An 11,048-nucleotide genomic window follows, 5' to 3' on the forward strand; every position below is an offset into this window, starting at 1 on the left:
AATAAAAAGGAACTTTTGCCGAGTGGTTTTTCTACCCCAAGAGGGTTTTCCACTCATGAAATCCTAGTGTTATGTGTCAATTTGTTTCTATGTGTTCAATAGTTGATATGCTCTGATACATTTGACTATCTTGTGGTGATGTTATGCAAAGTTTACTTAATTCATTGTGTCTAAATCTACAAATTCCCATTGTTTTCAAAAAGGTCAAGTCTGCAATTTATACATTGTTTAAAACAGTTCATTGTGCAATGTCAGGTTAAAAGATGAGCATAAAAGGATTACTCAATCTGGAAACACATGCTTAAATAAGAGCTAGTGTATCACATGCTCTATTTTGGTAAAAGATTTTGTCAAGTTTGAAAATTAAGTAAGGTGAGTCAAATTTATTATTGACATTGATTCACCCCCCCCCCCCACTCTCAGAGTCAATTCCAACACCTTCCTCTAGTTTGATTTGATGCACTTGAAGTGATGAAAGGCAAAATTTGATTTAGTGTGAGAGAATTTCCTTTGCTCCCTGATTGGAGCGAATTTTACTTCCATTGCTCCTCAATGGGAGCGAAATTTACTTCCATTGCTCCTCAATGGGAGCGAATTTCACTTCCATTGCCATGGTTTAGGAGCGAATTTCCTCCTAAGGCCTTCCTTGATGTCAATTTGACATGTTTTCACGTATGGGTGGCTAAAAGACTTAAGGTTTGAGTCAATGAAATGAAGGTAAGTGAATGAGATTGAGCTAAGTATCCAAATTGCAATGACTTCCTTTGCTCCTTGATTGTAGCGAAATTCACTTCCATTGCTCCTCATTAAGAGTGGATTTCACTTCTATTGCTCCAATCTCAGAGCAAAATCATCTCCAAGACGCTTGGTGGAAGAAATTTGACAAAGCTTGCATATGAAGAGATGAATTGATGAATGGAGAGCAAGAATTTGGCAAGGTATCAAAAAAATTCCTTTGCTCCTCTCTAGGAGCCAATTCTTGTTCCATTGCCTCCCTTTGAGAGCGAAAAGCTCTTCCTTTGCTCATGAACAAGAGCGAAGTTGATTTTGAGCCAATTCTTGTTCCATTGCCTCCCTTTGAGAGCGAAAAGCTCTTCCTTTGCTCATGAACATGAGTGAAGTTGATTTCAAGACAATTCTTGAGGTTATTTTGAGCTATTTTTAGCTATGGATGATTGGAACCTAGAATTTGAGTTGATGGATTGGAGATATTGAATGAAATTTTGACTAAATAGTTACTTCCATTGCCCTTGGAGTGGAGCGAAATTGCCTTCCATTGCCCTTCTTTGAGAGCGAAAAATCTTCCCAAGTCAATTTTGATGATAATTTCAAGCATTTCACATGGGAGAGATGGCGATTTTGAGACATAAGAGATTGGAATTTAGTTGAGTGGTTATCAATGTGCTTCCATTGCTCACAAGTTTGAGCAAATATCCATTTCCATTGCTTGAGTCTAAGAGCGAACTTCCATTGCCTACAGGATGGAGCGAATTCTTGTTCCATTGCTCCACTATAGGAGCGAAAAGTCATTCCTTTGCCCCCTTTTGAGAGCGAATTCCCTCTTTTGGCCTTTGCAAACACAATCCAAACTCATTTGGCGCCAAAAACAATATTTTTAAGTGGTGAATTGGCCTTCTTTAGGGAGAAAATTCAATTTTATTTGCTCAAGATCAAGTCGGCCTCACCCTAAAAGGACACATCTCCTCATTAAGACACCTATATAAGGAGACTTGAAGCAATCATTTAGTCACCAATTCAAAGCAATCCTTTCTCCTAGAGCGAACTTGATCAGCAGATCAGCAGTCCCTATCAACTTCACTAGTGAATTTGATCAGCAAGGCAAGGAATCCCAGGAAGCATATCATTACCGAATTTGATTACATCAACAGCGAATTCAGTCAGTATCAACATCAAATCTGATCCACAAGCAGCGACTTCAATCAATAGTGATGGCAAAATTCACAAAGGAAGAAGCGAATTCATCAAGGAGACAACAAATTTGCTCAAACCAAGGAGCGATCTCCTCTATAGATGCACTTATCAAACCTGCAAACCACATAAAATTAGAGATTATATCAAATTAAGAGATTGTATAAGTTATATATCATGTGTGCGTAATACTATCTTTTGTTTATTTTGCAGGAATAACTAATGAAAAGGATGGAGAAGTGGACTGGAAGCATCATCAATAACACTTCAAAGACACGGAAGAAGACTCAAAAATGCCATTAGGATGAAGGACTTAAAACATTTCAACAGCTGCAACATGAAGCAAGTGTAACAACAAATAGAGTAGGATGCCTTCTAAGTTCTCATTCTATCATGGAGATATGAAGAGATCAAAGGAGTACAAAGGAGAAGTCATACAATCACCCTAGGGCAAGATAGGCAAGCAAGGGAAGAAGGTCGAACTTACCACCATCATCATCACATCAAGCTTTGAGATATCTCTCAACATCCCTTCATGATGATCTATCAAGTCTACAAGTGCAAATTGAGGTGGCATCCCAGTCACCACTCACCAAATCAAGGAGTTCCACATCAACACGTCCAGATTCACTGAACCAAACTCATCATATGGAGGCACAAACTTTGAGACACCTACCCTCATTTTCTATTGGTTCACATTCAGTATTGAACCTGAATGTAATTATTTCATTGGCCAGAATAAAGTTTGTTGTAACAAACCCTAATTAGGGTTTTCATTGTAAAATCTCGGCCATTGATCTCAAATCAATCCTGGCCACTCATTGTAATGAGCTCTCTATATAAAGCTCAAGCTCTTCATTTGTAAAGGTTAATGGAATAGAAGGAATAGAATAGAAGAATACAACAGTGTGTAGTCCAAGGATAGATAGATTAGAAGATAGAATAGAAGTTAGATTAGGAGGAAGAATTATTGTTAAGACTTGTAAATGAGATACTCTTTTCATTGAAGTTACGGTGAAATGTGTTATTTCAACAAATCCCATGGTTTCTGCTTCTCATTTGCTTTCATGTTGATTAGATTGAATAGAGGAATTTGTTGAATGCATTTGTGTGTAATCCGTTTAGTCCATACCACTAGCCTCTTGTTGATTGTAAATGTGCTTTGTGTGGTCAACTGGAATGATATGAACTTAACTTCAAGTTGTTATATATCCATTGCTTATGCATTAACTTGAATGGTAATCAATGTTTGATGATAATGATTTGAACATCTTTGAATTGCACCTTAGAAGATTGCATTGAGCTTGTGTCAAATTGTTCAATTTGATGGTGAGACCTTGCCCAGTAGGATTCCTTTCAATCATTCACCCATTTTCTTGCATTCTTAGGATTATAATAGACTCCCCAAACCTTACATTTTTTGCTCTTTCTTTATTCTCCAAGCAAGTAGATAGAATTTAAGTTCCAGCGATTCAACAATTCAACGTGAGTCCCCTCGTGATTTCAGCATAATCACATCAAACCATTGAGCTTATCCACACGTCGTGACCTGACATTTAAGAACTTTGGAGTTATCTCAAGTGATCCTTGTGCGAATCTTCAGCATTTGAGTAACTTTGTTCAAGACAGGATAAGATACTTTTGGGTGTTTTATTCTGTGTTTGGATGTGCATAAAAAACACATCAACAAAACCCTTCCTTACTTTTGTAATGAACATTTGTGTTAACAAGCTGAGTTTTATATATGAAGAAATATATTTATTTGCACCAATTGATAACACACAACCATACTGTGTATACACAGCAAGGCTGTGCATATACAGTATGACTATGCATACTTAGAAAGGCTGAGAATTAAATTTTCTGGAATAGAAATGAATACATATGTATAGTGCCTTGAAATGTATGGCCATGCTGTTTTCTTCCTTTTGACAAAAAGAACTTATATACGTTGTGTAGTATCACAAGTATGGCTATGAGTGCAATCTTGACAGATGTGAATCATAAAACTCAGGGTCTGATATTGTATGATTATGAGGAAATAAAATAAAACCCTTGAACTGGAACATTATGACATATTGTGTTATAAATAATAGCTATGAACAACTCTTTTGTCGGTAATTAAGAAGCATTATGATAAGGTACAGCAAGGCTGGTTGAGTTTTTACTTTGAAAATGTGTAAGACAAAAATACCTTCTAGCTGAAAACAACATGAAGGACTATAGACGTGTATATATATATATATATATATATCCCGAAAACTTGTAGAGCATAGCTGGTAAAAGATATACAAAACATTACCACTCAGAATAGAGGGTGTGCATATCCAAGAGACTTGTAATATGAAGAAATTACCTCTTAACTTGAGCTGTCTCAGAATTATCCAAATCTGAAAAATATAACAGCAGTGAGGTTGATAAATTCAACTTGAGATTTACCTTCTCTAGCACATGTTGAAAATTAAAACCCCAGTTTAGGAGGGAAAATGGATAAGAGCAAAACAGCAGAAATCATAATGCAGTTGGCATTTCAATTACGAATGAAAATACATTCAATCGTTGCAATGATAGCAAAGACCTGTCATTCAAGAAGACCGTTCCAAATTTTAAGCCCATATGGGCAGCTAGCGGCTCTTAGGTCATTTACTTCTCCTAACCTAGGGAATTAGTTGTATACTCTGATAACTTATGTAGTAATTTATGAGAAAGATTAATCAAAAACCTGTGACGAGAATTAGTGCTGATAACAAAAATAATGTAAAACAATTGTGTGGCCAATAGTCTCTATGTGAGTACAGATATAGTTCATTGTAAGTTAGATCTACTTGTTTCTAGACCTATGTCCTAGAGCCTCACGTTGTAGCCGAGAAGGGTGGTGATTATTAACAGCACGTTTAACGTGCTTGCAACGTTAAAACCTTGGCCAAGGTGGTGCTGCATAATGCAAGCTAACGCAGATCACTAGAACCAGATACACCTCTAGTCAGAAGTGTCGTACTAGTTGGGGGATACCCATAGTGTATGACCGACTAGATTGCATCGATCCTAAACACCAAGTCTCAGATGGCATGAGTTCAACTTCCCGTTACCTCCCTGCGAAGGGTCGGGCCAATCCAGTTGGATATGGCACGGGGGACTAGTAAGTCAGTGTTTGGGCGGAAAAGTGCCCTGATGATACTTTCCCTCCTCATTGGTTTACCATTTGTTGATAAAATTATGAAAGTTCAGAATGTTAGTATCTGAAGAAATGTACTTTCTAAACCCTTTCCTTTCATTTAAATTGAAATGTTTAAAGTTACATTTGTATCTACTGTTCTTGCTTATAGCATAGATCATTGTTTAATTCAAGTTTCAGTTAAGATCTAGTTTCATTTCAGTTATTTGATTGTTTCAAAAAAAAAATATAGTGTTTCTTTCCTTATGTTTTAAAGTTGCAAAGGTGCAGTTAATTTTGTTTTGTTTTGTTTAAGCATGTTACAATTTAGAAAGAGAGATTGCCACTCTATCCTACAAGCATGCATTTTGCAAAAAGAAAGGGTTACAAGAAGTAGCCTAGAAGACCACTACCAATCATATGTTTAAAGAATATGCACAAAAGATTGCAAGAGCACAGATCGGGCCACCGAAGAATGCAAGATTATCTGGAAACACATGAAGAAGCCATAGACTCCAAAACCAATCTGATGTTTTACATAAGCAGGTTGGAACAGCAGACTCCAAAGAAATGAATTAAAAAAATTCATGTCCATAGCAAATATCAAATAACAACAAGAATGTAATATCCCCAAATAGGGATAAAGGAAAAACAACAATATCTCCAAAAATATGCCACAAAAAATTCTGAAATTTTATTTGCAAATAAAAAACCATTCCACAAACTCAGATCTAGACTCAGAATATTTATCTGATTTTTCTGCTAATTTATATAAATTTCTGAATATTTCTAAGTATATTAAAAACTATAGAGAACACTCTAAATCTGCCCAGAATTTTCATAAATCACTACAATATTTTTTTCTTATTTTTCTAAGATGAATATGACCAGCAGTATGCAGATTTATACTCAAATACCTCAGAAATGTCTTCAAAACCCTAGCTTCTCCTATCAGAACCCTTAGAAAATCAACAATAGGTCTTACAATGGTGGCGTCCCACTTGTCCTTTCAGATGTTAGCTTCAATGATGCTCAAAAATTTGCAGACATATTGTTGTAGGTTGTCGAAATCTAATCCTGATAACTCTCGCACCTCCAAAATGGCCTCCAAACCTAATAAGGAAATGCAGCTCTTAAAATGATGTGCAAGGGCACCATTGACCAAAGCCCTTCCACCAAAACACACCCTTTTGACTAGGGGGGGCCATATGTCTCTCCAAAACCAAGGATACTCAAGGATTTCAAGCATAGTTCTGCAAGGGCACACCCCCCTCGAAAAAGGCAACATTTACAAAACAAGGACGTCCCTGGGACAGGAAAACTCTAGGGGAACATCGTCCAACCATCCCTCCACCACCACCATGCACCCCATGACATTTTCTAGACATCTCCAAGATGTTTTGCATAGGAAACGCCAAAAGTGGACGATGGGACATCCCCGAAACGCCTATGCATCCCTCAACCCTGAACAAATTTTTCAAGTACCATATGTAATTAGTGTTTTCCAAATCTTCCCTGGGATAGGCAAACTCCAGGGGAATGTCCTTCGGCCATCCCTCCACCACCACCATGCATCCCATGACATTTTTGGGACATCTCCAAGACATTTTGCATAGAAAACGCCAAAAGTGGATGATGTGACATCCCCGAGATGCCGAGGCATCCCTCAACCCTAAACAAAATTTTCAAGTACCATATATAATTAGTGTTTCCCAAATCTTCCCTATATTTCTCCATATTGAAGATTGTTGAAGCTGCCATTAGATCCTTTGCCCAACTCTCTATAGCTTATTTTAGGTTTCCTTGCTCAATCTGCCAACCCTATCTTCTATGTTTTGGAAGCTTACTTTGGAAAACCCTTTAGATAAAAAAACCTAATCTCTAATATTATCAACTCCTCCATACCAATGCCATATGTTTCTTGACTCCTCAATCCTTAGCCATGGATGTATAAATCTACATAAAAGGGATTGCATGAAAAGGCTTTTGATATCTAGAACTAGAAGCATTTGTAATATTTGAAGAGGAGATTTCCTAAAAAACTTGAATACAGATATCCCCAAATTTAATTCTTCTTTCCTATTCTTAACTTCTTCCTTCATCAAGTTCCCTAGGTTTTATAAAAAAAATTCCACATCTTCCCTATCTTTCTCCATATTGAAGATTGATAAAGCTACCATTAGATCCTTTGCTTGACTCTCTATAACTAATTTTTCAAGTTATATATGTATTTGCACCACTCCCCCACTGTCATCCCCCACCATCCCCAAACTTAGTCCCCGAAATCCGTCCTCCCATCTCCACATTAGGGAACTCCGTGGAACACTAGTAGGCATAGTTCCATTGCAACCCAATCCAATGCTCCAAATAAAAGACCCAAAAATGAGCCAATAAACTCTCTAAATTCCAACATCCTTTTGACTTTTTAGCACATTTAATAAAAATAACTTAAAGTACATGTCTCTTAAGTCATTCAACTCAAAAGGGGGAAATATTAAGTCTTTAGGCTAAGAGTCACTTAAGTTGCATAAAAAGACATGCCTTACGACTTAAGAATAGAATAGAGAACAAGTCAAAGACTCTAACATATATCCAATGATTCTCTAAGTCTGCTTTCTCTTGGGAATCCAAGGAAAGGACAGCCAATGCATAGTTAAGCCTTATGGCTTGAGTTGGGGATATTACAGAGAAGCAAAGTACCAACATAAAATCCCCACTTATTCACAACAAAGATTCTATGTTCCTCAAAGAGAAGCACATATTTACCTCTCAATCTTTTCACAACCACACCTATAAAAATTAATATCCTTATGGTAGGGTCCCATGCGGTTGCTTAACTTATTTTGTCTAGTAAACACTAAATTTTTTGAGTTATTTGTGGAGCTAGTGGTCTCATGAGTATTTTATTTTTTCACTTAGTTTAAGCAATTATCTTAAATTGTAATTTTTTTACCTATTCTTTTTCAAAAAGCAAATTACTAATAAAAACTATTTCTTAATAAACAAAATTTAGGAAACAAAATTGGAGGAAAATGAAAAAAGGAAAGGAAATATATGTAGCCATGTGGCATATTTTTAATAATGCTATTGTCACATAATTTCAGCCCCCCCTTTCACCAATGTTACTCCAATCTCTAAAATGTGGCTGCTCCACTATAATAGCAAAAGATTCTAAAGTATCCTTTTAACACAATCTAAAATTTGCATAGGATCAACCATGCTACTGAAATTAAGTAGAAAAGCCACTCATGCACCCACATGGGACCATAACATTACTTTCTTTCTATGCTATTGCATTTCAATAGGACTGACAGTGCAATAGAAATAACAAGCATTGACATGAGGTGGAATCTATAATTACAAGCATCATAAATAACAAGGCCCCCGTTAATTCATTTGTTTGCACAACAAACAGCATTCAAAATTTCAAACAACACATATAAGGATTCTACACATAACATAACATTTAAAAATAGAAAAACATTTAATTCAATCTTAAAAAACTAATAAAATATAAATATAAAATAGTTCATAATTATATTAATTGTTCCCACGAATACAACAAAGTAAAATATATATATTTGTTGAAGACTTGCGCCTTGACCCAAGTTATTGAAGATTTTTTTTTAAAACTAGAAAGCAATTTGTAAATCACTTTCAAATGGCTAACAATATATATTGTAAACCATTTAAAATTATGATAAAATAATAACAGGCTCAACAAAACCAGAAAAAGAAATTATTTCAAAAATAATATATGATTAATGTTTATATGTTCAGTCCCTGCATTCTAACCCTTTTATCTCTACAATTTCTTTGCTATAAATCAAGCTCATAAAATCCCTTTCGATTATCTTATTTGGTCCATTGTGCGCGAGAGACTAAACCTAAGTTGTAGAATTGAAACAAATATCAAGTGACATTAACAGAAGACAGAAGGCTAGGGAAAAAGTACACAGTGAGAAATTGATTTGCTCTTCTTCTTTATTGTCATCTATGTTGAGAACCAGAGGAAAAGATATACAGTTTCTCTACCTTGATATAGAAACATGACACTTTTGTTCCTACTTTAGCCACACTTTTGTCCTATTTTAGACACAGTTTTTCCATAAACAATTTCAAGAACTCACTTGCCACGCTGGTGGATACCTTACTCCATATATCCTGCTGTCACAGTCCAATACTACTCATACCAAATTCAATCACAGCGAATTGGAAGTTTCAAAACATAAAACTCCATACCCAGACTTAGTGCTTTTGTAACAAGCGACAACATTCATCAACACCCCAAGTAATTACTTGCCAATTTCAAAACCTAAATGTAACAACAGCTCTATAGAACCCTAAATTATTACCATATCCCAATTAGTCTCATGCTACAACAAAACCCCAACACATAATAGCAAAGCAATAAAAACCTACAAAATTCAAAGACATAAAAAAGCATTAAAATTCTACAAACATACCAGGAAACAAATTGTAGACTCATCAAGATTAATGGTGTGCTTTGCGCCTCCACGATAATAAGGAACCGACTCTTCATCGAGAATAAGCTGTCTCCTGTGTTGATGCAAACCCTGTGGCCTTGTATACTGCTCATCCAAAATTTGCCTACACCGACGAAATTTATTTCCCATAACGTCCTTCAATCAGTCACACTCTGCTTCGGTTCCTCTCCAGCTAAACCTTGGAATTCGTGCCACAAACCCTGCCAGTGATTTCCAATTCTTCCATCTCCATGAAAACCAGCCAAAACAGTTCAAAATCCATGTAAAAACAAACAAGTAGATTTCAAGTAGTTGAAAGAATTGGCGTAATACCAGAAACAAAATTAAAAGGCAAAATCAATTTTAAATGGCTTTTTTAACCTTGGTAGATTTGAGATCTCTAAAAATTCCATTCTCGTCGACCTCATCCAGCAAAATTAAGAAAATGCAAACATTGGCAAGCCTAGCCAGTAGAAAACATTGGCAAGCCTAGCCAGTAGAAAACATTGACTCCTGCTATATTTAAACACGTTAGCTAATAATTTAGTCTGATAATACATACCAAACAATCAACCAGCAACAATGGTCGCTTTTGTCAACTAAAGATACAAAATCCTTGTTAATGCATGATAGCCTCGGTAAGATAAATGATTGAATGAGAGATAAATGAAGTCTTTCATTTAAACATTTATTATCGTGAGGGGGCATGATCAAGTGATGTCTTGATAAGACATGGTCGGTCAAGGCATCGCTTGACCGTACCCAGCCCACTACATATACCAAATGAAATGTGTGAGAATGGACACCGAAATAAAAATGCTCCTCATCTCCTGCAACATAAAAGAAGACAGTCAAATTTATACAACAATTCAGTGATAGATAATACATAGAAGAAGATAAATTTTAATTCTGATCCACAAAATTAACATGGTATCGGAGCCAGGTTTCCTTCTATAAAGCCTAACCGCCTGAAGGAAGATCCGATTAAGATCAGATTGATATCTTCTTGAAAGTCTTGAATATGGCCACATTGCAAGAACTTGTCCTCTCAAACTTAAACTACAAGCGTCCCTTGCTGAAGTCAGAAATTCAGACGTATGTTTAGAAAAATATGTTCTCTAGAAGAAACTCAAGATACCTTGTGATTGAGAAGGAGCTTACTAATCAAGATTGAGCACTTCTCAAGTAAAAATTGTAAATATTGATTATTATTATTAATACTAATAATTATTTTATGGGCCCTGCATAAATCCTAAGGAAGTGATGACTTCCAAATGATTTCCACTTGTATTTTTGAGGTTATTGGAAGGTGACGATCTTACAATAACTCAAGATTGTGGATAGAATCGCCGACTGAGGCAATCCATGTAAAAGCTTGTGGATAGAATCGCCGACTGAGGCAATCCATGTAAAAACTTGTGGATAGAATCGCCGACTGAGGCAATCCACATAAGAGCTCATGAATAGAATCGCCGACT

The 11,048-nt window shown here is 36.0% G+C and overlaps 1 pseudogene; it reads right to left on the bottom strand.

The window, feature by feature from the left end:
- The window catches only part of LOC131029919 (protein NRT1/ PTR FAMILY 8.1-like), a 70,144-nt pseudogene extending 59,974 nt beyond the window's left edge, over positions 1-10,170 (bottom strand).
- Between the last annotated feature and the right edge of the window lie 878 nt (positions 10,171-11,048).

This window comes from Cryptomeria japonica, chromosome 8 (assembly GCF_030272615.1).
Source record: "Cryptomeria japonica chromosome 8, Sugi_1.0, whole genome shotgun sequence".
Taxonomy (NCBI): Eukaryota; Viridiplantae; Streptophyta; class Pinopsida; order Cupressales; family Cupressaceae; genus Cryptomeria; species Cryptomeria japonica.